Genomic DNA, 26,126 nt, shown 5'->3' with positions numbered 1-26,126 from the left:
TGCTCTTGTGCTTCAAATGATAGTCTCCCCAACACTCAACTCTCTCTCATAGGATTTGGATTTGGTGGAAAGAAGATTTGAGTGGAAAGCAACTTGGGAAGGCTAGAGATCAAGATTCATATGGTAGGAATGGAATGTCTTGGTCTCAACACATGAGTAGGTGGTTCTCTCTCAGAACAAATGAGTTGGAATGATGTGTGTGTTCTGATGGCTCTCTCACTGAATGAGAAAGAGGTGGAGGGGTATATATAGCCTCCACACAAAATCCAACCGTTACACAGTTTTCCAATCTCGGTGGGACCGAATCAGAAAACTCGGTCTGACCGAAATAGTAAACCTAGTGACCGTTAGAGATTTTCGGTGGGACTGACATGCAACTCGGTAGGACCGATTCGGTTAGGGTTTGGGCATAACATAATCTTGGTGAGACCGATTACACAGACTCGGTGAGACCGAATTTGGTAATTAGCTAACCAGAGAGTTGGTCAGGCAAACTCGGTGGGACCGATTTGCTCTTTCGGTGAGACCGAGTGGAACTCGGTGAGACCGAAAAGTTACAAAGGGGAAACACTGAGTTTACATTGCAATCTCGGTGGGACCGATTCGCTCTTTCGGTGGGACCGAAAAGTTACGAAAGGGAAACAGAGAGTTTGCATCCCCATCTCGGTGGGACCGAGATCCTTATCGGTAGAACCGAATTGCTAGGGTTTGGCAGTGGCTAATGACAAGTGAAACTCGGTGGCGCCGGATAGGAAGAATCGGTAGGACCGAGTTTGGCTTAGAGTTTTGGTCATATATGGATATGGGAAAGTAGTTGAGGGTTTTGGAGCGTATCACTAAGCACATGAAGCAAGAGGCTCATTAAGCAACACCTCATCCCTCCTTAATAGTATTGGCTTTTCCAATGGACTCAATGTGATCTTGGATCACTAAAATATAAAATGAAGAGTCTTGAGCTTTTGAGCTTGAGCCAATCCATTGTCCTTAGCATTTTGAGGGTTCCACTTTCACATCCATGCCATGCCAATCATTGAGCTTTCCTAAAATAATTATCTTGGAATAGTATTAGCTCAATGAGCTATATGTTGTTATGAATTACCAAAACCACCTAGGGATAGTTGCACTTTCAATCTCCCCCTTTTTGGTAATTGATGACAACATATAGATCAAAGCTTCGACAAATGATAATAAGCATGAAATATATCGTCGCTTTGAGAGGTATGTGATAAGTAAGAGCTCCCCCTAAATTTGTGCATATTTAAAATTTGCTTTGGACTGCAAATGCACAAAGAATTAGAATCATGGGTTACTCTTCCATGTCACATACATCTTGGTGGAGCGCTCAAAATGATAAGAATGAAATACATGCACTCATCACCAAGAATAGTGAATGATCACAAACGATAGATAGAATGATAATATTTAAGCAAGCATCAAGCAAACATTAAGTGTAGCTTATGATCAAACACATGATCATCGATGTCTCACAAGCATAAGGATGTACTATCTCACACACAAGCAAACAAAGTTCGAAAAACCACCAAATAAAGCAAGAGAGAAAAGCAACACTCTCTCTCTCTCGAAGCCTATGATCTATACATCTTCTCCCCCTTTGGCAACGAGTTACCAAAAAGTTCCTAGAAAATGCATAGCACTAGATCGACGCTCAGGCTTGATCTTCAGGTGGTGGTGGAGTCCGGATCACTCCAAGGACGAAGGCTTCGGTAGACGCTGAAGTAGTCGCTGGAGTTGGAGCTGAAGTAGATGCTGGAGCTGAGGCTGTAGCTGGTGCTGAAGTAGTGGCTCTGGTGTCAGCAACTGGCACGGCAGACGACCTCGGGCCTTGTGGCACTCTAGAAAAAGCATGAGTCGTGGTCCTGCCTCTCCTCTCATTCATGTCCTCCTGGAGCTGCTCCACTGCAGACTGAACTTCCATTACTTTGACATCCAAGTCATAGAACTTCTGTTCCATGATCCTCTCTAGGCTCTGCTGATTCTTAGTGAGGTTGGCCAGACTTTGCTCAATTCTCAGCGTGGATGCAATCAAGTAACCAAGCTGCTCTTGTTTGGTCTTCAAGAAGTAATCAGATGCCTCCGCTTGAGTAGGCATCCTGGCAGCTTTTTCCTTCTTCGCCTTCTCCTTCTTTGCAAATGCTTGGGCAGATGATGGCTCGTTCTCAGTCATAACAACTTCATTGTCCTCGAAATCTGGACGGATGGGCAGGTGTTCCTTATCCAACAAATATACACCCGTGCCCATCTTGGAGTTGATGAGCTCCTGAATCTGAGGGGCATATCCACAGCTCCTCTTCTGATCTGCCGCAGTCCTTTTGATCGTTTCCACTATGAGACTCATGACTTTGAATTTCTGAGGCACGTCAAAAACATGAAGCAAATTGATCGCGTGACCTCTGATCATCTTGTGATCTCCAGACTTGGGCAGAAGGGTGTGCCTAAGGATCCAGTTGATCATAGGCAATCCTGAGAGCAGATAATGCACTGAGCCAAACTTGAACGTGTCAAGTGCTTCATTCGGAATCTCCTTGTACATGTTGGACATGGAGTTGTGGTCCATCTTTTTCTTGGCATAAATGTCCAAGTCATCTACTTGCTCCTCTGGGGCATTGATTAGCTTCGCCCATTCCTCAACAGTAGAGTGGTACCTTGTACCTTCTGACATCCATGTGATCCTGCCATCCGGATAAAAGTGAGCTATGGAGTAGAACTGCATGATAAGTTCCTCGTTCCACTTTGTGAGCTTCTGCCCAACAAAGTCAGCTACTCCACAAGCAATGAAGCTGTCTTGCACTCCAGGATAGTGCTCCTCATTCTCCTTGATATATGTCCAATCAACCCATCGCATATCACAGACAATGGGCTTCTTATCTAGCAGCACAGTCTCATAGAAATCCTGCTGCTCCTTGGTATGAAACCTGTAGTCCACTGCAGTCCTTCTCCTAGAAGCATATGGATCTGCTTCTCTCCATTTTCTGAGCCCTGAGTCTCTCCTTAGCTTCATATCCTCAGCCACAGGATGAGCATCGTTGTGGTCTGGGATCTTGGGCTTGAGCTTCCGAAGGACACTCTCTTCCTCTTCCTCTGCAACAGTCTCAGGCACTGGGGCCTTGTTCTTCTCAGTGGCTGGGATGCTTCTTGTGTTTCTCTTTGGTGCACTCTTAGGCTTAGATGCAGCCTTAGGTGCTTCCTTGGGCTTGGATGCAGCTCCCCCTGACCTTATGGCATCTCCCATAAGTTTGGCTGCCTTGGGCGCTGGTGCAGCTGCCTCTTCTTCCTCATCTTCTTCTACCATGATGGACGCCTTCCCAAGCACTCTAGCCACAGTCTTCTTCACTCTTTCTTTCCTTTTCTTGCCCTCAGCTGCAACAGGCTCAATGGGAGCAGGCTTCTCAGTTGAGGCTCTAGCCTTTGACATGGGCTGCCTGCCTGCTGGCCTTTTGATTTTCAGGCCTGGCTTTGAGCCTTGAGCTGGCTCAACTCTCTTGGAAGTGGCCTCTTCCTCTACCACATAGTCCTCATCTTCAGAATCTGAGGTTTTCTTCTTCCTTTGTCTCGTGGCAGCTTTAGGCAGGTTGCTGGGTGTGCTCCTGCTGCCATCATCTGAGGAACTTGAGGGGCTAGTGCCCTCACTCAGCTGCACTTGCTGCTCTGACAAGTTTTGGCTGTCACTCTGGTCTGACATGTTGCAAACTGACTGCTGACCCTGTGAATAGATTATAGAAGAGATAGAGTGGATGAGCATCACAAAATGCAGAGATTTTTGCAAAAAGAGTGATCCAAAAACTTAGTTTTAGTTTCCCACTGAAATCATCTCGGATCTACCGACTTTCAAACTCGGTGATACCGAAGCAGTTTTGGAACCTAAACTAGTGAACTCGGTAGGACAGAGTCACAGTTCGGTGGCACCGAGACTGCTAGGGTTTCACTGAGTTCAAAAATCAGTCACACCGATAAGTAATTCTCGGTCAGACCGAGTCTCACTTGTGCAATGGCATAAGCCAAATCGGTGGGACCGAGTTTTTCAACTCGGTGGGTCCGGGATGGTTTCGGCGGAAACCTAAACCTAGAATTTTCGAATCAAACCTAATCTACGAGCGTTTTGACTGGATAGAAGTTTATCAAACGTGGCCAGAAACAATATGATCACAATGTGCTAGGAATCAGATTGAGGAATAGCACAAAGATCAAGTCCATACCCTAGTTCGGCGGGGACTTGCTACGGCGGCAACGGCGGGGCAGAAATCCCGTTGACGGCGACGGAGACGAGCGACTGGAGGCTGCTGGCGGCGAGAAGACGATCCGGAGACCTCGGGGGCAGAGCAGGCTATCGCGCGGGCAAAGGGGTTCGGAGAAATTTCCAAATTTTGCCCGTGACTATATATAGCCCGACCCTGTCGGTGTGACCGAGTTGAACAACTCGGTGGCACCGAGATTTATAACTGCGTGCAGTTACTGAAACTCGGTGAGACCGAAAGGTTCAAATCGGTTGCATCGAGATCGAAAACCTAGATCAACTTAATGATCTCGGTAGGACCAAAAGTGGAGTATCAGTCAGACCGAGAATCATAAAGAGGTTTTGGAAGTTTAAGTCTATGACGAATCGGGGACTCCGAGCGCTCCTCACACAGTGGTTCGAATCTGACTTGATCAAATTTTGTGATGCAGCATGGATAGAGTTTGAGACGAGAAAAGCATAGATAGCTAGAGGAGGTTCTTAGGCATTCTTGTCCATCCACTTGGCAAAAAGAAATAAAACCGAACAATCAAAGCAACAAGTGGATGTCCTCGAATGAGTAAAATATGCAATCAGCATGCTCACACAATAAGATGGCAAATGAAATATGTGGCAAGGCATGCACAACCAATTCTAGCATCTATCAAGCAATTTGCGATGACTAGGTCATCTATATATGAGTATATTGACTTAGGAGTCAAGTGAACACTTGATCGTAGGTCATACTCATCGTTTAAGCTCAAGTGGGGTTACCACTTTTACATAAAGCACTGTTTTGTTCACATCTTTAGAGTTGCTTTAGCTCAAGTCTTAGAGTAAAGCTCCCCCTAGATGTGATATCCCCCCTAAGAGGGATGAACTAACCTTGGGTTTTGTCGATGATGACTTCATGTAGATATTGAAGATGTGGATGCTCAATGTTGATGTAGATCTCTTGGAGCTATCCATTTGAGTGAATTGCACTTTCAATACCTACATGGGTTAGTCCCACAAGGAACAAGCAAGGATATCCATAGACATAGAGTGATGCACACAAAAGATGATGTCCATGAAAGCTTTTAGGTTACCTTGTCCCTTGTCTTACCAACAAGAGGGTTTGTGACTCCTTGAACTAGTGCAAGATGTGGAAGTTGATTGCACTTGTTCTTGCCAAAATGATAAGAGTGAAGTATGTTGGCGGAGTCACCCTCAAGAACTCTCTAGTTCTTCTTCTTTTGGATCCACATCATCTTGATGGGAATCCTTGGAGTTGTAGTCGTACTTGATGAAGTGGAACTTGAAGAAGTCTTGGGAATCCACTTGACTAAGGTCTTAGGGGCTTCTTCAAATGTATCAATTTCCTCTTGAAGCTTGTCCTTGCCTTTTTGCTCATAGTCTTGTGGTGGAAGATCATCTTGAGCTTGTGTCCCCTTGAAAGAAGTATACTTCTCTTGTTGAGGGACAAACTTTGTCTTGGGGTATTGATCTTCTTCCCATTCAACTCCATTGGCATTGAACTTTTGTTCAAAACCAACACCTTGATTCTTCCGGTGCATTCCTTGCTTGCGCACAATTTCCTCGAATTGCTTACTCCCGGCAAGGCTTTTGTACACTCCTTTCTCTATAATTCCCTTCAATAAGCTATTTTCTTGCTCAAGTGTAACTTGGCTAAGAGAATCATTAGTGGAATCAAGAGAACTACTAGAAGCAACAATATTGAATTTAGCATGATCATTGTTACAACTAGAGGAAGAATCTTTCTTCTTAGACTTGACTTGAGGCATGTAAGTGGATAAGAGTAAACGCTTGGCAATGTAAGAAGAAGTGTCATGAGCCAACTTAAGAGTTTTTAGTTCTTTAGTTAGAGCCTCAATCTTCTCCTTATCATTGTCACTCATTTTACCTTGATTAGCATGATTAATTGGTCTATCATCATAGTATTCATCACTAGAGTTGTCACCAAGCAAATCATCACCTAACAAGTCATCTTCATCACTATTGAAATCAACATACTCGGGGTGTGTTACCTTAGGACCTTTGGCCATGAAGCATCTCCCAATTCCTTCATTTGGTGAGTCAAATATGTCGTAGGAGTTGGTTGACACAAGTGCTAGACCGGCAACACCTTCATCTTGAGTATTTTCGGAGTCGGAGTAATAACTTCTCTCGGAGTGGCTGTCGGAGTCGGAGCCGGATACCCATTTACCAACATGAGCTTGATGTCTTCGTCTTGTGTAGCTCCTTGATGATTTTTCCTTCCTTTCCGAATCCTTGCTTCTCCGTGAGTATCTTCGTTCATAACGATCATCTCTACTCCTTCTCTCTCTTGGTGGTTATCCTTTGCTTCTTCTTTTTGGAGAATCTTCTCTTCTCTTGTAGGGAGCCCTACACTCATTGGAATAGTGTCCGGGTCTTCCACAATTGTAACAGTTTCGCTCTCGACTAGAAGATCCTTTGTCATTGTAGGACCTTGATTTGGAGCTTCTATCTTTGCTTCTACTCTTGTAGAACTTGTTGAAGTTCTTCACCATTAAGCTCAATTCTTCATTGAAGTCTTGTTTCTCACTTGATGATGTAGGAGCTTCACATGAGGCTTTATAGGCACCACTTGATTTGTTGTGAAGTTCCTCTTTATCCTTAAGTGACATCTCATGAGCAACAATTCTTCCAATCATCTCCGTTGGCTCGAGATCTTTGTAATTGGGCATCATTTGGATCAATGTGCACACGGTATCATATTTTCCATCCAAGGCTCTTAGGATCTTCTTGATGATGAATTTATCGGTCATCTCTTCACTTCCTAAGCCGGCAATCTCATTTGTGATGAGAGCAAGCCTAGAGTACATTTCAGCGACACCTTCACCATCCTTCATCTTGAACTTGTCAAGTTGGCTTTGAAGCACATCCAACTTGGATTCCTTGACGGAGTCGGTACCTTCGTGCATATCAACCAAAGTGTCCCAAATTTCCTTTGCATTCTCAAGGCGGCTGATTTTGTTGAATTCTTCGGGGCACAATCCGTTGAAGAGAATATCACAAGCTTGAGCATTGTATTGCAACATCTTCAACTCATCCGCGGTAGCTTCACGGTTTGTTTCTCTCCCATCAAAGAAATCACCTTGCAAACCAACACACACAATAGCCCAAACAGCGGGGTTATGTCCAAGAATATGCATTTTCATTTTATGCTTCCAACTAGCAAAATTAGTACCATCAAAGTAAGGACCTCTACGGTGATAATTTCCCTCGCTAGACGCCATACTCTCCTAGGTTGTGAAACCAAGGCTATGACCACCAAAAGCTATGGAGATCAAGAAAATGGAGACCAAAGCTCTCATACCACTTGTAGGATCGAAAGTATGTCTAGAGGGGGGGTGATTAGACTACTTGACCAAATAAAAACTTAACCTTTTCCCAATTTTAGTTCTTGGCAGATTTTAGCTATTCTAGGACAAGTCAAGCAATCATCACACAATTCAAGCAAGCACGCAAAGAGTTTATGGGCAGCGGAAAGTAAAGCATGCAACTTGCAATAATGTAAAGGGAAGGGTTTGGAGAGTTCAAACGCTATTGGAGACACGGATGTTTTTCCCGTGGTTCGGATAGGTGGTGCTATCCTACATCCACGTTGATGGAGACTTCAACCCACGAAGGGTAACGGTTGCGCGAGTCCACACAGGGCTCCACCCAAGGGCAATGGTTGCGCGAGTCCACGAAGGGCTCCACCCACGAAGGGTCCATGAAGAAGCAACCACCCACAAAGGGTCCACGAAGAAGCAACCTTGTCTATCCCACCATGGCCATCGCCCACGAAGGACTTGCCTCACTAGCGGTAGATCTTCACGAAGTAGGCGATCTCCTTGCCCTTACAAACTCCTTGGTTCAACTCCACAATCTTGTCGGAGGCTCCCAAGTGACACCTAGCCAATCTAGGAGACACCACTCTCCAAGAAGTAACAAATGGTGTGTAGGTAATGAACTCCTTGCTCTTGTGCTTCAAATGATAGTCTCCCCAACACTCAACTCTCTCTCATAGGATTTGGATTTGGTGGAAAGAAGATTTGAGTGGAAAGCAACTTGGGAAGGCTAGAGATCAAGATTCATATGGTAGGAATGGAATGTCTTGGTCTCAACACATGAGTAGGTGGTTCTCTCTCAGAACAAATGAGTTGGAATGATGTGTGTGTTCTGATGGCTCTCTCACTGAATGAGAAAGAGGTGGAGGGGTATATATAGCCTCCACAAAAAATCCAACCATTACACAGTTTTCCAATCTCGGTGGGACCGAATCAGAAAACTCGGTCTGACCGAAATAGTAAACCTAGTGACCGTTAGAGATTTTCGGTGGGACTGACATGCAACTCGGTAGGACCGATTCGGTTAGGGTTTGGGCATAACATAATCTTGGTGAGACCGATTACACAAACTTGGTGAGACCGAATTTGGTAATTAGCTAACCAGAGAGTTGGTCAGGCAAACTCGGTGGGACCGATTTGCTCTTTCGGTGAGACCGAGTGGAACTCGGTGAGACCGAAAAGTTACAAAGGGGAAACACTGAGTTTACATTGCAATCTCGGTGGGACCGATTCGCTCTTTCGGTGGGACTGAAAAGTTACGAAAGGGAAACAGAGAGTTTGCAACCCCATCTCGGTGGGACCGAGATCCTTATCGGTAGAACCGAATTGCTAGGCTTTGGCAGTGGCTAATGACAAGTGAAACTCGGTGGCGCCGGATAGGAAGAATCGGTAGGACCGAGTTTGGCTTAGAGTTTTGGTCATGTGTGGATATGGGAAAGTAGTTGAGGGTTTTGGAGCGTATCACTAAGCACATGAAGCAAGAGGCTCATTAAGCAACACCTCATCCCTCCTTAATAGTATTGGCTTTTCCTATGGACTCAATGTGATCTTGGCTCACTAAAATATAAAATGAAGAGTCTTGAGCTTTTGAGCTTGAGCCAATCCATTGTCCTTAGCATTTTGAGGGTTCCACTTTCACATCCATGCCATGCCAATCATTGAGCTTTCCTGAAATAATTATCTTGGAATAGTATTAGCTCAATGAGCTATATGTTGTTATGAATTACCAAAACCACCTAGGGATAGTTGCATTTTCAGACCTTCATAGGCGTGAGCCTTGCTTCATATCGCGAGACGAGGGCCCTGCCCTACGCCACCCACGACCACCGTTGGTCCGTCCGGAAACCGGGATGAGGCCAAGGGTCAAAGCGGACGCTGGCGGCGCCCTTGGCGACCACGGGCCCTCTTCCTGGGGGAAGGGCTCACCGGCGCCTCCCTCGACAGAGGACCTACCTCCATGCAGCGCCTTGCTCCGCGCGGCGCCGGGGAGGCCCTGGCTCCTGGCCCATCCCGCTCAACCCCCAGTGCGCCACCCCCGTCGGGGGCGGAGCCACCGCCCTGGCGTCTGCGGTTGCGGTCTGGTTCACCTGCAGTCCATGGTTAGCATAAACTTGTTCTTGAGATATTGGTTGTACCCCGCTGTCGTCGTCGCTGAAGGGGTTGGCGAAGCCTCCGAGCGACTCGTGGAAGGCCCCGGCCTCATGCGCTCCGCCTTCCCATCCTGGTTCGGGGAACGAGCTGGGGCCTTCTCCTGGTGTGTATTGCAGGTTCACCATGCGGGGGACGTAGGCGTCTTCGGTCACCCTGCTAGGGCCATCGCCTGGACGCCCCATGCCTTGAGCCATGAGACGGGGCGTCTGGCCCTGGTGGCCGCTGGGTGGCACTCCAGAGCATCATCGGGGTGGTCCGTTGGTGCTTGTCCCTCCTGGCGACGGCGCCGTCGGGGCATGACGTGTTGCATCGGGTTCCATGTTGGTGTTGTCGGGTCCCCCTGGCGCTCCAGGTGGCACGCGAGCTCGCCGGGGCCTCACGCGCGCCTCTGCCACGACCTGAGGCGTGGGCGAGGAGCAGAAGGGTGGTGTACCTCTGCAGGCAGCGTCCAGCAGTTTGGCCACGCGCTCCAGCAGTGCATCGCGGCCGCTCTCCTCTAGCCTACATAACAGCAGCTCCCGCGTCACGATGAGCGCGGCTCGCATGTTTTCCTACTCCCGTCAGGTGTGCGGTGCCATTGCTGTAGCGTAGCCTGAAGATCGTGTGGTGACGCATGGGCGGAGGGCGCCGGTCCGCGCCGCCCATGTCTGGCGTTGTTCGCTGGTGTGCGGGCCGCCTAGAGTGCGGAGTTGAGGTCTTCTTGGGCGGACGGCGCTGCCCGGACGGGCCAAGCAGCCCAATGGTCAGTGTGGGTCCTCGGGTCGTCCGGCATCAGAACTGCAGGGCGTCGACTGGTCGATCGACGGAACAGGGGCTTCGACGCACCCCTACCTGGCGCGCCAAATGTCATATTACGGGTTCCGGCAGAGCCTTGTGAGGTTCGAACTCTGGGTGCACATGAAGAACACTCTCTTCCTCACTTGCTCCCTCAACGATTCCACGGCCTGGCTGGACGGACCCAAAGAACAAGAGACACAAGGGTTTATATTGGTTCTGGCCCCCTTGCGATGTAATACCCTACTCCAGTTTGTGGGTGGATTGCCTCGGGGGGCTGAGGATGAACTAATACAATGGATGAACAGCCTCGGGAGGTGAGGTGTTCTTGGGCTCGATGAATTGGTGAGCTCATTAGGGTGGAATGAATCTGATCCCCGCTCTCTCTCTCTCTCTCTCTCTCTCTCTCTCTCTCTCTCTGCTCATTGAGTCGATCCCCACTACAGGGTTGGCTAGGCCCTATTTGTAGTGGCCTTGGTCCTCTTCCCAAATGTTAGGCGGGAAGGGATCCCACAACGGCCAAGTTTGAAGGGGGGCAACTAGTACAAGCTATCCTGACAGAAGGTGGTCTTTGCCTGCCAAAGGTTCTAGTGGTGATGTTGTTGTGGGCTCCGCGATGACCTCCATCTTGCCGTCCTGCTGTTCTTGGTCTTGTTGCACCGATATGGAAACCTTTGCCTGATTCCTCGGGACCCCGCGCCTGCGCTTGCCTCCTTAGCACCAAAGAGGAAACTGGTACACTACGCCCGTTGGCGCCCGCATGGCCTTGGTCTTCATGGATCACATCACGTGAACCTCGCCAGGTGCTCCTTGCATAGATATCTCCAGTCCTCAGGAGCCAGCCTAGTGAGGCTACCCTCAGGTAGGTCTTTGCGTCGTCCTCCTCGCAAGGCTTGGCCCCTCGCGAGGGTCTTGAGTTGTTGCTGCTGAAGATGGGTCATACCAGACCATTGGTGGAGCCACGCCCTCGGACGTAGGCAGGCAAGTCTGGGCACCCTTGTTCCCGGGACACCGACACCCACTTCCTATTGATGATAGATTTCCTGATGAGCAATTAGCTATCATGAATTCTTCCTGTAATAGTCCATGGTATGCTGATTATCTAATTACATTGTTGCTAAATTTATACCACCTAGCTTCACATACCAGCAAAACAAAAAGTTTTTATATGATTTAAGACATTACTTTTGGGATGACCCACACCTTTATAAAGAAGGAGTAGATGGTTTCATTAGATGTTATTTACCTAAGCATGAACAAGAACAGATCCTACGCAAGTGCCACTCCGAGGCCTATGGAGGACACCATGTTGGAGATAGAACTGCGCACAAGGTATTACAATCTGGTTTTTATTGGCCTACTCTCTTCAAGGATGCTCGTAAGTTTGTATTGTCTTGTGATGAATGCCAGAGCATTGGCCATATTAGTAGATGTCAGGAAATGCCTATGAATTATTAACTTGTTATTGAACCATTTGATGTTTGGGGCTTTGATTATATGGGACCTTTTCCTTCCTCTAATTGGTATACACATATTTTAGTTGTTGTCGATTACGTTACTAAGTGGGTAGAAGCTATTCCAACTAGTAGTGTTGATCATAACACTTCTATTAAGATGCTTAAAGAAGTTATTTTTCTGAGGTTTGGAGTCCCTAGATATTTGATGGCTGATGGTGGTTCACATTTTATTCATGGTGCTTTCCGTAAAATGCTTGCTAAATATGATGTCAACCATAGAATTGGATCTCCATATCATCCTCAGTCTAGTGGCCAAGTAGAATTGAGCAATAGAGATATTAAATTGATTTTGCAAAAGACTGTTAATAGATCTAGAAAGAATTGGTCTAAGAAACTTCATGATGCATTATGGGCTTGTATAGAACTTCTTATAGAAACCCTATGGGTATGTCTCCTTATAAAATGGTTTGTGGAAAAGCATGTCACTTACCTCATGAATTAGAACATAAAGCTTATTGGGCTATTAAAGAGCTCAACTACGATTTCAAACTTGCCGGTGAGAAAAGGTTATTTGACATAAGCTCGCTTGATGAATGGATAACCCAAACCTATGAGAATGCCAAGTTGTTTAAAGAAAATGTTAAAAGATGGCACGACAAAAGGATTCAAAAGCGTGAGTTTAATTTAGGTGCTCATGTTTTACTATACAACTCTCGTTTAAGATTTTTTGCAGGAAAGCTTCTCTCTAAATGGGAAGGTCCTTACATTATCGAGGAGGTCTATCGTTCCGGTGCCATCAAAATCAACAACACTGAAGGCACAAATCCGAAGGTGGTAAATTGTCAAAGAATCAAACATTATATCTCAAGTACTCCCATAAATGTTGAGACCAATATAATTAATACCATAACACCGGAGGAGTACATAAGGGATACTTTCCAGAATGTTTCAGACTCCGAAAAGGAATAGGTATGTGGTAAAGTAAGTAAACTAATTCCAAAACATTTCCAATGGAAATTTTTCTCCATTTTGGAATATTTAAAAAAAATAGGAAAATTAAAAGTAGTCCAAAGTGTGCATGAGGAAGCGGCGAGGCAGGACGGCGCGCCTTACCCCCTGGGCGCTCCCCACCCCTGACGCCACCTCGTGTATCCTCCGGACTCCTTTTTATTGCACTATACTTGTTTTGGTTATTAAATATACATTACATAATCTCCTGAAGGTTTTGACCACCGTACCACGGTAATATCCCTTGTTTTTGTTTTGAGTTGTTTTCTGCAAGCGTTTTCAAGGCCAAGCATCATGTCGTCCTCCTCCTCCAACAATGTTGACGGTGATGCTTGGTTGATGCAGATGGAACTTAGAAGGGAGAATGCCAAGGGAGCCACGATGGAGGAGGATGAAGGAGATTCGCTTGAGGAACAACCTCCAGATTCGAAGAGAGGTACTTTTGCAGGCATCTCCATTATTCCAAATCCCCATTAAGCAATAGGGACTACAAACAACCATGAAGGCCAAGAGGTTCGAGAAAGGCTTCCCCCTAGGAAGCCCTTACACAGGTTACATCAAAACAACTTTCATAATTTGGTTCATAATTAAATAGTGGAGAACACCCCTCGTACACATATACCCTCCAATTGGGACATATCCCGTCCAAGTGAAAGCAATGCAGGAAAAGGTTTTAGGTGGCCTGAAATAAGCATCTTTTGGAGGAAATCTAGAAGAATGCAAGTATGCTCCAACATGTGCTCCAAGAATTGCAAGTCCTGAAAGGTGCCTTAATGAAGTTGACGGATACATCACCAACTCCATCATCATCACCTCCGAAGAAATAGGCATAAATACATGGGTATGGGAACTCCCCTTTGCTACCGCCAAGCTTGGGGGAGGTGCCCCGTTATTGTATCACCATCACACCTTTACCTTTATTGTTTTTCTTAGTTCAATCCTTTTGGTTATATCTTGATCTAGTAGAATAAAGTTTTTAGTATGATCTAGCTTTGAGTTTTGTTTCAAGATCTATCTATGTAATCAAGTCCTTGAGTTATATATAATAAAGTGTAGTTTTGATTTGAGGGCTTTGCTTTCATGCTATGATTTTGATGGAATAAAATAATAAAATGAAATAAAAAGATCATATAATGATCTTATGTGGAGTAATGACTTCACATATAAAGAGTATGGTGAATAAAATTTGTTGAGAGTTTACAAACATAGTTTTGGTCATTGTTGCAATTAATAGGTAGTAATAAAGAAAGAGAGGCTTCACATATAAATAAGCTTGTGAGAACTCATTAAGATATGACATGCTAAAAAGTTGATGTTGGGCAAGGAAGTCAACATAATGGGTTATGTTTTCTTATATCTGAATAGAAATTATATTGTTATGGATCCTCCAACATGTTGAGCTTGCTTTTCCCTCTTATTCTAGCCAAATCCTTTTCACAAAGTAGAGATACTACTTGTGCTTCCAAACATCCCTTAAACCAATTTTGCCATGAGAGTCCACCATAATTACCTATGGATTGAGTAAGATCCTTCAAGTAAGTTGTCATTGGTGCAACCAATAAAAATTGCTCTCTAAATATGTATGATCTATTAGTGTGAAGAAAATAAGCTTTATACGAAGTTGTGATATGGAAGAAATAAAAGCGACAGACTGCATAATAAAGTTTTGTATCACAAGCGGCAATATGAAGTGACGATCTTTTGCATTAAGATTTTGTGCATCCAACCTTAAAAGTGCATGAAACCTTTGCTTCCCTCAGCGAAGGGCCTATCTTTTACTTTTATCTTCTACCCTAGTACAAGAGTCAGGGTGACCTTCACCTTTCCTTTTTACACGTTTTCTTTTTGGCAAGCATTGTGTGTTGGAGAAAGACCCATATATATATATATATATATATATATATATATATATATATATATCCACTCGGATGTAGGTTATCTTAAAGTATTATTGTTGACATTACCCTTGAGGTAAAAGGATCGGAGGAGAAACTATAAGCCCATATCTTTCTCTGTGTCCAACTGAAGCTTTGAACCCATAAGTATCGCGTGAGTGTTAGCAATTGTGAAAGATTAAATGATAGTTGAGTATGTGGACTTGTTGAATAGCTCTTATATTGACTCTTTCTGATGTTATGATAAATTGCAACTGCTTCAATGACTGAGATTATAGTTTGTCAGTTTTTAATGAACTTTTCGATTCATACTTTACCTTGTGAACGAATTGTTACTTTGGCAAAAGAAATTATATGACAATATATGTTGTTGTTCTAAAGATGATCATGATGCCCTCATGTCCTTCTTTTATGTTATCGACACCTCTATCTCTAAACATGTGGACATATTTTTTGATTTCGACTTTCGCTTGACGACAAGCGAGGTCTAAGCTTGGGGGAGTTGATACGTCCATTTTGCATCATGCTTTTATATTGATAGTTATTGCATTATGGGCTATTATTACACATTATGGTACAATACTTATGCCTTTTCTCTCTTATTTTACAAGGTTTACACAAAGAGGGAGAATGCTGGCAGCAGGAATTCAGGATCGAAAGGGAGCAAATCTAAGAGACCTATTCTGCACAACTCCAAAAGTCCTTAAACTTCACGGAGAATTATTTTGAAATATATACAAAATATTGGGTGAAGAAAGCACCTAAGGGGACCCACCAGGCTGCCACAAGGGTGGGGGGTGGGCCCTACACCCAGGGCGCGTCCCCCTACCTTGCCGCCAGCCTGGAAGTCCCCTGGTGCCCACCTTTTGCGATATGAAGGGTTTTTACCTGGAAAAAATTGAGAGGAAGATTTCGGGATGAAGTGCCACAGTCTTGAGGTGGAACTTTGAGCAGAACCAATCTAGGGCTCCGGCGAAGCTGTTCTACGGGGGAAACTTCCCTCCCAGAGGGGGAAATCAAAGCCATTGTCATCACCAACGATCCTCTCATCGAGAGGGAGTCAATCTCCATAAACATCTTCAGCAACACCATCTCCTCTCAAACCCTAGTTCATCTCTTGTATCTGATCTTTGTCTCAGGACCTCAGATTGCTACATGGGGGTTGCTAGTAGTGTTGATTACTCCTTGTAGTTGATGCTAGTTGGTTTATTCAATGAAAGATCATATGTTTAGATCCTTAATAATAATTAATACTCCTTTGATTATGAGCATGAATATGCTTTGTGAGTAGTTACGTTTGTTCCTGAGGACATGGGAGAAGTCTTGTTATATGTAAAAATGTGAATTTGGTAGTTGTTTGATATTTTGATGAGATGTATGTTGTCCCCCCTAGTGGTGTTATGTGAACTTCGAATACATGACACTTCACCATTGTTCAGGCCTAGGGGAAAGCATTGGGAAGTAATAACTAAATGGTGGGTTGGTAGAGTGACATAAGCTTAAACCCTAGTTTATGTGTTGCTTCATAAGGGGCTGATTTGGATCCATATGTTTCATGGTATGGTTAGATTTATATTAATTCTTTTTTCATACTTGTGAATGCTTGCGAGAGGGGTTAATCATAAGTGGGAGGCTTGTCCAAGGAAGGGAAACACCCAAGCATCGGTCCACCCACATATCAAATTATCAAAGTAACGAACGTGAATCATATGAGCATGATGAAAGCTAACTTGATAACAATTCCCATGTGTCCTCGGGAGCGCTTTGCTTTATATAAGAGTTTGTCCAGGCTTGTCCTTTGCTACAAAAAGGATTGGGCCACCTTGCTACACCTTATTACTTTTGTTACTTGTTACCCGGTACGAATTATCTTATCACACAACTATTTGTTACCAATAATTTTAGTGCTTCCAGAGAATACCTTGCTGAAAACCGCTTGTCATTTCCTTTTGCTCCTCGTTGGGTTCGACTACGATAGATCTCCTATACTTGTGGGTCATCATGCCTACATCTTTTGAATTGAAAAAAGATAAGTGCCTCATAATGCCTTTCTTGTCCCTCTCCTGCTAGGACCTACAGTGGGAGGTGAAGAGGGAAAACGATGTGCCTAGGTAGAAGCCTAGCCTTACCCCGCCAGGGCCTGCGGGACACAGCCTGACAAGATCGGGAGAGTGCGGACGAAGGTGATGGACGGAGGGAGCGGTTAGATAACGCCCTGGTCACCACCGACAAGACTAGCGGAACGCGGCAAGAGGGACACCGAGAGGGAAGAAAAAGTCGGAGTCCATGAGGAAGCCTGCCGGTGTCCAGCTGGAGGAGGCAGAGACATCCACACCCAACACCCCGGCAAATCTCCCTACCGAGGAAGAAGACCCAGGTGTAGATGGCGGTGCTGTCGGTGCCTAGCTGACGGTGACGGTGCGTCCGGCACTCAGCTGGAATCTGAGCCGCCGTCCTCCCACTCGGCGCTGTCATCATTGTTGTCACTATCCTCTTCATCGTTGTCGCTCGAGAACGAGCTTTCATCTTCGGTCGAGCTCTCCGCGCAGCATCCTAAGCGAGCACCCGAATGCCCGAAGATCTTGATGAAGAGCAGGTTGGCCTCCATTAACTTTAAATGGAGAACGTGCGCCGCCGCCAAGCTATGGGACGAGCAAAGGTTTTCCAGCCACGGCGGAGAAGCATGACATGAGGTGCGGGCAACTCCATGTTCGCTCGCATGTGTAGCTTCAATCCTGGCGGCTGTTCTTCCTCCATCACCCTTGCAAAAGGAGTGGGAAGCTAAAGGCGGCGCGCAGGCCTGCGTAGTTTGACAAAGAAATCCAACGGCTTGTCCCTGACGTGGCCCTCCATCAGAGCCAGGGTGACTACGGGAGGAGCGACCAGAGCGTCACCATTCCCTCCTTGGCTCCGAGCACCATGACAGCCACACCCATGTCATGCGGCACCACCTTGTGCACTGGACTCCACTCCCGCATCCCCAGCTGAGGGAGGAAGGCGCTGCCGAGAAGCGATCCTTGTCGCCACTGCTGGAGCTTGACCAAGTCCTCTTCCCCTGACCATAATGGAAGAAAGATTCAAGAAGAAGGAGGAGGAGATGTGTGAGCCCCTCTCCCATGCCTCCTTTTATAGGAGAGCATGGCCGGGGGCTAGCTCCTCACCACCCAGGAGACAACTGCCCCACTCTGCCAATCCAGTCCCTCTGCGTCACTGACGGCATCCAGAATCAATGACCGCCTTCCTACGGCTATCAACTGTGCTGGGTTTTCTTCCATGGCACTCATTCCCGCGCCCTACGCACCCGCCACCAACCTTGTGCAATGCATGCAAAGTATATGGCGGAAACGGCAGACGTAGTGGGGTGAGTAAAATGGCAGTTACCTCCTCGTGAACGTGGGGCGTGGGTGGTCCGCGGACCATTACGTAGATCATCCCACGTCGTTTCGCATGATGCATGGATAAACCGGAAAGTGATCCAATCATAGGTTAATGAAGAAGCAAAGAAGATATCAAGAAGGACATGGATCCCATTGCGGTTTGGCCAAAGTGTTCGCCTTTGTATTTTTTGGGGCCTACCCCAATGATGCCTGGCGACACGTATGGGCCAGGCCCAGGGGCTCCTGTCGGTGCAACAGACATGTTCACTTGTTGACCAGACTTATACACAGGCGTGCTGGCATCGCATGTCCGATCACAAGCATATAAAGCAAGAACAAACCAGAGAAACCGCTCTTCGTGAGGTCAAGGAGCGGATCAAGAATACCAAGTTAACATACAAGGTAGCAAGGCATTGCCTTAGGAAGGCCTCCATTGCTAGGTAGGACAGCTCGACCATGTCGAGGCCACCCCAAGAACAAGTCCAAGATTGCCCCGGCAGACTTGCCAGGACAGCCGAGGATAGGAAATCCAGCCAAGGCCCCACCGCTCCACTGCACAACAACGCAAATCATTTGACAATGCGGTGTCGAGCCCCCAGATGACTAGATGGCCTCCACTAAGAACATGGCGGCCCGTTGGAAGACATATTACAGTAATTTGACACTTGTCTAGAGGCGTGTCGAACAGATAAGTAGAACAGGACTAAGCGGCACAGCAAGCTTGCCGGGCTTCACCCTCCACATTACACCTAGCAATGCATTTAATGCACTTTGTCCTAACTGCCAGAGTTAGGTATGATAGCACTATTAGCTATCTAATCATTAGAAAAATGCTGGTTTGCCACTGTGTTTAGCCCTTGAGCTATAAAAGGAGGTCCAAGGCAACATAGAGAGGGATTCAGACCCTTGCACACTTGTACACACGTAGCCGTTCTCCCCGAGGCCAGCTTGCCGGGCTTGACCATTGTGTGATTTTTTGCTCCCCCATTCAATCCACCAAAGGAGGAGTAGGGTTTTACGCCTCACAGCGGCCCGAACCTAGGTAAAACCCACCAGTGTCATTGTCGTTGTGTTGCCCCATGGCTTCCGCTCTTTGTCCAACATCATCTCCTCCTTTTCCGAACTACAAGGGGCCAATGGGCCCATAGGTGATCGTGTTCTTCCACGACGGAGGGAGATTACCGGCAGCTGGAAATCTAGACCTGAAAAAGCTATGTCATAGATACATATTGTGCACATCTCCAAATGAGCTGAAATTTTATGGAGATTTATTTTGTAATATATTAAAATTATTGGAGAAAAGAAATACCAGAGGGTGCCACCGAGGTGCCCACAAGGCCCCAGGGCGCGCCTACCCCCTGGTACGCCCTAGTGCGTTGTGGGCCCCTGGCCGGCCTCCGGTGCCCATTGATACGTCTCCAACGTATCTATAATTTTTTATTGTTCCATGTTGTTATATTATAATTCTTGGATGTTTTATATACATTTACTATCAACTTTATATCATTTTTTGGGACTAACCTATTATCATAGTGCCTTGTTCTAGTTGCTCTTTTTTTGCTTGTTTTTAACTTTGCAGAATAAAAATACCAAACGAAGTCCAGATGCCATGAAACATTTTGGAGATTTTTTCTGGTGATAAGAGACCATAGGAGCTTCTGGAGTACATGAGAAGAGGCTCATGGGGCCCACTAGCCACTAGGGCGTGCCAAGGGCCTCCCACACTCCCTGGTGGGTAGTGGGTCCTATGGGGACCGTCCCTCCCTAACTCCACCTCTATAAATAATCTAAAATCCCAAAACCCTAGGGGAGTCGATGAAATACTTTTTCCGCCGCCGCCGCATTTTAGAACCACAAGATCCAATAAAGAGGCCTTTTTCGGCACTCTGCCGAAGGGGCAAGAGTCACGGAGGGGTTATTCATCATCCTTGTTGCCCCTCTGATGATGCGTGAGTAGTTTACCACAAACCCACAGGTCTGTAGTTAGTAGGTAGATGGCTTATTCTCTCCTTTTGATATTCAATACAATGTTCTCCTTGATGTTCTTGGAGATCTATTCGATGTAGATCTTTTTCCGGTGTGTTTGTTGGGATCCGATGAATTGTGAATTTATGATAAGGTCTATCCATTAATATATTCGAATCTTCTCTAAACCCTTTTGCAATGCACACCCATATCGTTGCTATTAATGGTAACAAGATGGGGTTTATTCATACGTGAGTTTATCTTGTCTACATCATGTCATTGTTCTTAATGCATTACTCCGTTTTCTCATGAACTTAATACACTAGAAGCATGTTGGATAGCAGTCGATGTGTGGAGTAATAGTAGTAGATACAAAGTTGTTTCGGTCTACTAATCTTGTACATGATGCCTATATACATGATCTTTGCCTTGGATATCATCATAATTATTTGCTTTTCTATCAATTTCCCAACAGTAATTTGTTTACCCACTGTATGCTATTCTCTCGAGAGAAAACTCTAGTGAAAACTTTGGCCCCCGGTTCTATTTCCTATCATATATTAGAACCAAAAATATTTTTCTACAATTTTTGTTTTAATTATTTTATGTTGTATTTTTGTTAGATTTATTTATCAAAACCTATATAATTTAATCTATCTCAATATCGTTGAGGGATTGACAACACCTTTACGCATTGGGTTGCAAGTATTTGTTGTTTGTGTGAAGGTCTTGTTTACACAGTGTTGCTTGGGATCCTCAATTGCCAAGTCAGATCTCATCGACCACGACCACGACCTCGAGGAGGGCACCCACGAAGGTTCTTCCAAGGTGAAACAGCCTATCTGTGACATCAAAGAGCGCACCATGGGTCTGTGCTCTTCCAACTGGAAGGATCCCGTCCATGAAATGTGAGGCAACATTCTATGAGCAAATCTGACCTTTTCTAGCTCGCCAACCCATACCCTTTGTTGTAGTAGCATTTGACGTGCGATGCTTTAACTATGCCATGTTTAATTATTTCAATTATGCAAAAATGTATTGGTCAATAGGTCTATGTGATGTTTAAGTATGAATTGTCCACTTTAGTTTCACGAATGGCTATATTTGGTTGTTTATAGTGAGTAGATGCCTTGTTTATCTGTATTTGGTTGTTAGGTTGGTTGGAGTCAGCATTTTTTCAGTTATCGAGCAGATGCCTTGTTTATCTGTATTTGGTTCTCAGTTTGGTTGCAGTGAGTATTTGTCCAGTTATCAAGTAGATGCCTTGTTTATCTGTATTTGGTTGTTAGGTTGCTTTTTTAGCATTTGCCCAGTTATCAAGCAGATGCCTTGTTTATCTATATTTGGTTGTTAGGTTGCTTTTTTTAGCATTTGTCCAGTTATCAAGCAGATGCCTTGTTTATCTGTATTTGGTTGTTAGGTTGCTTTTTTTAGCATTTGTCCAGTTATCAAGAAGATGCCTTGTTTATCTTTATCTGCTTGTTAGGTTGGTTGCGGTGAGCATTTGTCCAGTTTTCAAGCATATGCCATGTTTGTCTGTATTTGCTTGTTAGGTTGGTTGCAGTGAGACTATGTCCAGTTTTCAATGGCTATATTTGGTTGTTATACTGGTCATGTATGCCTTGTTTATTTCAGTCATTCACAATGTGGTGTTCATTATGTGCAAGTCGGAACTGTGCCGCTCGACTACATCAATACCAGTTTGAACGGCTATATTTGGTTCGAGTTATTCCTGGTGTAGTTAACACATGCCCTTTATTTTAGTTTTACACATTTATCCAGTGTGATGTTTAAGCATTACCTATGTTCTATTAATTTTCAACAATACCAGTTCGAATTGCAATATTTGAAGGCTGTTAAGCCTGCTGTCAGTAACATTGCCTTCCATTTTATATCTGCTTTAACAGCATGCTGAAACCAACACATTCAAGCTATCATTTGGAGATGATGTTGTTTACTTTTGCTATATTTGTTTGATGTTAAGATTGCTGTACTTATCATGCCTTTCCACTACTTATGTAGGACAACAACGGGAGTGGCCACCATTTTCCGCCGAGGTTAGCTTCATCCTTCAGCTTGTAATCCCCCCGTCGTTCCATAATGTAGTGCATATAGATCTAGGCCTGGACACTAGTTAGCTTCTAATATTAACTTGTTACTTTCTGGTACATATGCCCTTGGCAAGGATCAACGTATTGACCCTTTTTGTGTATGGGGCAATGAGATATTGATAAACAAGCATCAAGTGAGGAAACTGATAAGGATTATTAGCAAAAAGATACAAATGGTGGCAAGCAAATTATTTGTTTATGCTCTATCCAACACAACAGTGAGCTGTAGGATGGTAACTACAAACTCTGTAGCCTTCTCTTTTTACTGCCCATAATGAGTTGTTAGACAACAATGTCTGAATCTTTTCCATTCCCAGTGGTTCCCGAAGTAGTTCACTCAAGATTACCTCACAAAGTACATGATTGGTGGACACGCAATGAAGGTTAAAGTATTTCATCCAGACTACAATGAGCATTGAGAAGTCCTAATGAAGACAGTGAAGGATGGACGGGCAGCCATCACAGGGGGTTGGCCTAGAGTCGTGTGCGCCTTACGCATGGAGGAGGGCACAACAAGGGCATTCTGCTTCACCTTCTCCAGCAACTAGAATGTCTTTCGCCTCTCTCTTTACAGTCTTTAGTACAACTGTGGTTCATCATTCTTTACTTGGTGCTTCTGTAGTTCTTTAGTATATGTACGTGTGCATCGAATTATGGATTCGTGGTTGAACCTATATTTGTAATAAACATGGTTGGATATGAAATAAGTGATTGCCTACTTTCAAATTCAAAACATGTGATTTTTAAATTAGGGATTAATAGGATTGATTATGGATTAATTAGGGATTACACTGCACATGGTTTGTGAAACAAAACATGTGCGATATACGTGGAGATCAGAAACGTTTCTAGGATCCACTACGTGTGCGATCAATCTCCACTTCACACATGGCTTTCTCTTGAAAACTGTTTGCCTTAGGCCACCTTGCGCAAATGTTTACCACATAAAAAGTGTGTGTGATGGACAGCCTTTGCCACACAGTTTCTTCTACGCACCGTGTGTGATACATTCAATAACGCAAACGATTTAACGAGAAAAATTGTATGTGATGTACCTATGAATAGAAATGTTTTCCTTGGAGCGATTGTGTGGGATGTACATACGGACGGAAACATTTAGCGGGGACTGACTGTGTGGTATGTGCTTGCGACGGGAAACAATTTCGCCGCATAATTGTAGTTTTTTGGTTCTAATATACATATTTCCGTATTTGAGCCCTCGCCAGTCGCACACGTTCTCATTTTGCCAAGCCTGCATGCCAGGAGGGCATATCCCCGACGGTTTCTGGGTCGTGTGGGAAGGACCCCCCTATCGCCCACACTCACTTGGCGACGGTTCCAAATGTCGTCGTGGAAATGGGTTAAAAACCGTTTGTTTAGGACCGACGTGCACCAGTGAATGATCATTGCCTGGATATCATCATGATTATTTGAAGTTCTATCAATTGCCCAACAGTAATTTTTTTACCCACCGTTTGCTATTTTTCTCGGGAGAAGCCACTAGTGAAACCTACGGCCCCCGGGTCTCTTTCTCATATTATTCGCCTTGCGATCTATTTTATTTGCCTTTTATTTTCAGATCTATTAAACCAAAAATACAAGAATACCTTGCTGCAATTTAGTCTTATTTATTTTATTTGGCGTTCGATCTATCAATCTACTACAATTTATTCACGTCCGTTTGCCATTTTCTGGGGCCGCTACCCGAAAGGGATTGACAACCCCTTTAATACGCTGGGTTGCGAGTATTTGTTATTTGTGTGTAGGTGCCTGATACGTCCATTTTGCATCATGGTTTCTTACTATTATTTACAATGTTTTTACCCATAATAATGCTTTTTGGGGTAATTCTAATGCCTTTTCTCTTATAATTTGCAAGGTGCACACCAAGGGAGAGAATTCTGGCAGCTGGAAATTTGGACCTGGAAAAACTATGTCAGGCCACCTATTCTACACAACTCCAAACAAGCTGAAACTTCATGGGGATTTTTTATGGATTATTTAAGAATTATTGGAGCAAATAACTACCATAGGGGGCCCACCAGGTGGGCACAACCCACCTGGGCACCCGAGGGAGCCCAAGCATGTCCTGGTGGGTTGTGCCCTCCTTGGCCCACCTCCGGTGCCCATCTTTTGGTATATAAGTCATTTTGACCTAGAAAAAATAAGGAGAGGACTTTAGGGACGAAGTGCCGCCTCCCCGAGGCAGAACTTGGGCAGGAGCACTTTTGCCCTCTGGCGGAGCGATTCCACCGGGGGAACTTCCCTCCCAGAGGGGGAAATCATCGTCATCATCATCACCAACAACTCTCCCATCTTGGGGAGGGCAATCTCCATCAACATCTTCAATAGCACCATCTCCTCTCAAACCCTAGTTCATCTCTTGTGTTCAATCTTGTTACCGGAACTATAGATTGGTACTTGTGGGTGACTAGTAGTGTTGATTACATCTTGTAGTTGATTACTATATGGTTTATTTGGTGGAAGATTATATGTTCAGATCCAATATGCTATTTAATACCCCTCTGATCATGAGCATGTTTATCGTTTGTGAGTAGTTACCTTTGTTCTTGAGGTCAGGGGAGAAATCATGTTGCAAGTAATCATGTGAATTTGATATGTCTTCGATATTTTGATAGTATGTATGTTGTGATTCCCTTAGTGGTGTCATGTGAACGTCGGCTACATGATACTTCACCATATTTGGGCCTAAGGGAATGCATTGTGGAGTAGCAATTAGATGATGGGTTGCGAGAGTGGCAGAAACTTAAACCCCGGTTTATGCGCTATTCCGTAAGGGACCGATTGGATCCAAAAGTTTAATGCTATGGTTAGAATTTATTCTTAATACTTTTCTCGTAGTTGTGGATGCTTGCGGGAGGGTTAATCATAAGTAGAAGGTTTTTTCAAGTAAGAACAACACCTAAGCACCGGTCCACCCACATGTCAAATTATGAAAGTAGCGAACACAAATCGAACCAACGTGATGAAAGTGACTAGATGAAATTCCCGTGTACCCTCAAGAACGCTTTGCTTATCATAAGAGACTGTTTTGGCTTGTCCTTTGCCTCAAAAGGATTGGGCTACCTTGCTGCACTTTTGTTAATACTATCGTTACTTACTCGCTACAAATTATCTTGCTATCAAACTACTCTGCTACTTACAATTTCAGCACTTGCAGACACTACCTTACTGAAAACTACTTATCATTTCCTTTTGCTCCTCATTGGGTTCGATACTCTTACTTATAGAAAAGAGCTACAATTGATCCCCTATAATTGTGGGTCATAAAAGCTATTTTCTGGCACTGTTAGTGGGGAGTGAATCGCCTTTGGTAAGTGGAATTTTGTAAGGAAACATTTATATAGTGTGCTAAAATTTATTGTCACTTGTCACTATGGAAAACAATCCTTTGAGGGGATTGTTCGGGGTATCTTCACCTCATCCGGAACCACAATTAGCTACCCCTCAACCTACTGCACCTACTGAAAATATTGAATATTAAATTCCTTTGGGTATGATTGAACAACTGCTAGCTAATCCTTATGTAGGAGATGGAACCGAACATCCTGATATGCACTTGATATATGTAGAACAAATTTGTGGATTGTTTAAGCTTGCAGGTTTACTCGGAGATAAAGTTATGAAGAAGGTTTTCCCTTTATCTTTGAAGGGAAAAGCATTGGCATGGTATAGGCTATGCGATGATATTGGATCATGGAACTGGAATCGTTTGAAATTGGAGTTTCACCAGAAATTTTATCCTATGCATCTAGTTCATTGTGATCGGAATTATATATA

Source organism: Triticum urartu, chromosome 6A, assembly GCF_056163025.1.
Source record: "Triticum urartu cultivar PI428250 chromosome 6A, HENAU_Tu73, whole genome shotgun sequence".
Classification (NCBI taxonomy): Eukaryota; Viridiplantae; Streptophyta; class Magnoliopsida; order Poales; family Poaceae; genus Triticum; species Triticum urartu.
The sequence above is the reverse complement of the archived record's forward strand: the minus strand, read 5'-3'. Positions refer to the sequence as shown.